The 3,933-nt window shown below is 35.0% G+C and overlaps 1 long non-coding RNA gene across 1 annotated transcript; it reads left to right on the plus strand.

The window, feature by feature from the left end:
• Positions 1–776: 776 nt before the first annotated feature.
• LOC147790619 (uncharacterized) lies at positions 777–2,445 on the plus strand. Its single transcript, XR_015422791.1, has 3 exons — positions 777–1,341; positions 1,478–1,556; positions 1,975–2,445. It is a non-coding gene; the product is annotated as an uncharacterized LOC147790619 (long non-coding RNA).
• The last annotated feature ends 1,488 nt before the right edge of the window (positions 2,446–3,933 follow it).

Below are 3,933 nucleotides of genomic sequence, written 5' to 3' on the forward strand. Positions count from 1 at the left end.
TCACTCGTGACTATTCAATTTAAAATTAGTGATTATTTCCTTTTAAAATATCAATGAATTAGCTAAATACTTTACTAATGAGTTTTCATTTTTAATGTTAGGTGGGATAGCTTAGTTGGGAGAGCGTCACTGAAGATCTCAAGGTCACGTGTTTGATCCACGTTCGCTGACTAAGTTGCATAACCTCGCTATTCAATCTAAAATTAGTGATTATTTCTTTTTAAAATCTCAATGAAGTAGTGAAAATATCTTAACCGATGAATTTTTATTTTTAATGTTAGCGGGGATAGCTCAGTTTGGAGAGCGTTATTGAAGTTTTAATGTTAGCGGGGATAGCTCAGTTTGGAGAGCGTTATTGAAGATCTGAAAGTCAGGTGAGAGCATCACTGAAGATCTGAAAGTCAGTGTTTGATCCAAGTTCACCGCACCTAATTCAAGTTGACTAACTTGCATAACCTAAATATTCAATCTAAAATTAGTGATTAGGTCATGTGTTTGATCCACTTTCACTGCACTTGATTCAAGTTGACTAAGTTACATAACCTCGCTATTCAATCTAAAATTAGTGATTATTTCTTTTTAAAATCTCAATGAAGTAGTGAAAATATCTTATTAATCCATGAATTTTTATTTTTAATGTTAGCGGGGATAGCTCAGTTTGGAGAGCGTTCAAGTTGACTTAGTTGCATAGCCTGACTATTCAATCTAAAATTAGTGATTATTTGTTTTTAAAATCTCAATGAAGTAGTGAAAATATCTTAACCGATGAATTTTTATTTTTAATGTTAGCGGGGATAGCTCAGTTTGGAGAGTCACTGAAGATCTGAAAGTCACGTGAGAGCATCACTGAAGATGTGAGAGCATCACTGAAGATGTGAGAGCATCACTGAAGATCTGAAAGTCACGTGAGAGCATCACTGAAGATCTGAAAGTCACGTGAGAGCATCACTGAAGATCTGAAAGTCACGTGAGAGCATCACTGAAGATCTGAAAGTCACGTGAGAGCATCACTGAAGATCTGAAAGTCACGTGAGAGCATCACTGAAGATCTGAAAGTCACGTGAGAGCATCACTGAAGATCTGAAAGTCACGTGAGAGCATCACTGAAGATCTGAAAGTCACGTGAGAGCATCACTGAAGATCTGAAAGTCACGTGAGAGCATCACTGAAGATCTGAAAGTCACGTGAGAGCATCACTGAAGATCTGAAAGTCACGTGAGAGCATCACTGAAGATCTGAAAGTCACGTGAGAGCATCACTGAAGATCTGAAAGTCACGTGAGAGCATCACTGAAGAACTGAAAGTCATGTGTTTGATCCACCCTCACTACACCTAATTCAAGTTGACTAACTTGCATAACCTAAATATTCAATCTAAAATTAGTGATTATTTCTTTTTAAAATTACTTGACTATTTAATCTAAATTTAGTGATTATTTCTTTTTAAAATTTCAGAATTTTCATTTTCAATGTTACAGGGGATAGCTGAGTTGGGAGAGCTTAATATTGAAGATTTGAAGGTCAGGTGTTGTTCGACCTTCACCACACCTTATTCAAGTAATATAACTTACTATCTTATCTAAATTTAGAGATGATTTCTTTTTAAAATTTCAATGAGTTAGCGTAAATAACTTTACTGATGAATTTTCATTTTAATAATTTTCATTTTAATTTTAGCGTGGATAGCTCAATTGGGAGTGCGTTTGTAGTAGCGTGGATTCCTAATTCTTTATTTGACTATAAATGCTCTATAAGACATTTAGTAAAATGACTCATTTTATTGCATGAAACAATAAAATTGATCTTCCCTTAGAATTGTCAATACATTCTACTTTCAATGTTGCTAAGTTGAGTCCTTCTGATGTATGTGATGATTTTTCTTATTCGAGGACGAATCCTAAAGAGGGGGATGATGATAAGAATCACAGTGTACATTCTACTTTCAATGTTGCTGAGTTGAGTTCTTTTGATGTAGGTGATGATTTTTCTGATTCGAGGACGAATCCTTTTGAAGAGGGGGATGATGATAAGAATCACGGTGTTCCAATTGGACCTATTACACAACCCAAGGCCAAGAAGATTCAACAAGCATTCATACTTCATCTACAAAATTGAATAGGCTAGGTTCAACCATCATTTCATGTATGACAAGTTGATTCGTTTGAGTCAAGACCATTTGGATATTCAAAACTAAATATTTGCATGGTTGAAGTAGCGGATGAAGTTGCAAGCATCATTTCATGAGTGGTTAGAAAACTTTATTTCTTATTTTAATTTCATAAAGTTTGTAATGCTCAAATTGACTTCATCTTCAGTGGAGATTTAAAGGGATCGAGATTAAATCACGACCACTAACTTCTTTTGTGGGGAAACTATAAATACCCACACATTATTATGTAAAAGCATATTTGTGATCAATGAAATTGATCTCTCAAGTTGAGACGATCCTCGGTGTAGAAATTCGAGCATATCTTTGTCATTTCTAAGTTTTATGCAATTTTTGTGGTAGATTGCATCTGAGTCATTCAATCCAGTCTTGATCAAGTTCGATTGTGGAGTGACTCAATTTAGAAAAAGGTTCCATAATCTAATTCTAGCTTTATCTCTTGGTTGATCCAAATTTTGTATAAGGTGTTAATTTCTTTAATACAAGGGTTCTTGCTTCTACGAAAGCTTGGCTCATTGGGCTGAAGATTACGGTTGGTCTATCATCCTTCAACGGGATCTTTTATCTCCATGACTTGCTCTGATGCGGTCGTTCTTCTAACGCCGATGACACGTCTTGTCGAGATTGGTAATGTGAGTTTGTAACCCATCCATTGAGGTTATTGGAATGATTCTATAGCTTATCATTTCCATGTTGGGAGTTGGATCATGGGCCTTGGGCGAAGGAATCATGGGTCTTCGGTGAAGGAATCCTTGGTTTACCATCCTTCGAGTTGAACGAAGTGAAATAAGGGTAATTTTTTTTCAATTTTTTTCAATTTTATTGATTTTTTTAGTGATTTTATTTGATTTTATTAAATTTTGTCAAACTCACTCAATGCTCATCTCAATCATTTTCGCCTTGTTGGAGTTCAATAAGAGAGACCTTGGAAATAACCGGTAACTGTCAACTGGATTATCACATTAACAATTTGAATCAAATAAAGTGACATTAACCATTTGAATCACCTAACACCACTTGTCGAACTTGACCAAATGTCTATAACATAACACTAATAAAGGTACAAAGTAACACAAACAAAGGTACAAAGTAACACCAACAAAGGTACAAAGTTCATAAAAGTCTTTTTAATCTAAAATACCATTGAACTTGACCATTATAGTGCCTCTCAAACGTAGGTAAAGTTTAAATTCGGGTCTCCTTGTCAAACTCACTCGGGTGCTCATCTCAACCATGATGGCGTTCAACAAGAGAGACCTCGAAAATAGCCGGATTATCGCATTAACCATTTGAATCACCTCAACCCCACTTGTTGAAATTGAAACAAATATCTATAACATAATACTAACATAGGTATGATGTTCATAAAAGTCTTTTTAATCTAAGATACTATTGAACTTGACCATTAAAGTGCCTCTCAAAATTAGGTAAAGTTTAAATATAATTGGTGACAAAAGATGAAACTATAAAATAAAAAGAAATAAGAAAATAATATTCAATTTCAGAGAATCAAACCAAAATCTCCTAGGTGAAAGCCAAATATCCAAACCCTTGGACGGACAACAATGAATTTTTGGTGTAGTTGTCCTGAAGTCTTTTGTCTAATCCCTGAAGAGTTTTATTATGATGTTTCGGGTAATGTCTAACTCTTCAACACGTCCTTTCATGTGTGTGATAGAGTTCTCAGAGTTATCGCGACGTTTCGAGCTGTTCGATCGTGTGGCTCTTTCTTCAAAAGGGTCAACATTAAACGTCAGGTCTTTGATT

The sequence above is a fragment of the Cucurbita pepo genome, chromosome 10 (assembly GCF_057944985.1).
Source record: "Cucurbita pepo subsp. pepo isolate OVF chromosome 10, ASM5794498v1, whole genome shotgun sequence".
NCBI lineage: Eukaryota > Viridiplantae > Streptophyta > Magnoliopsida > Cucurbitales > Cucurbitaceae > Cucurbita > Cucurbita pepo.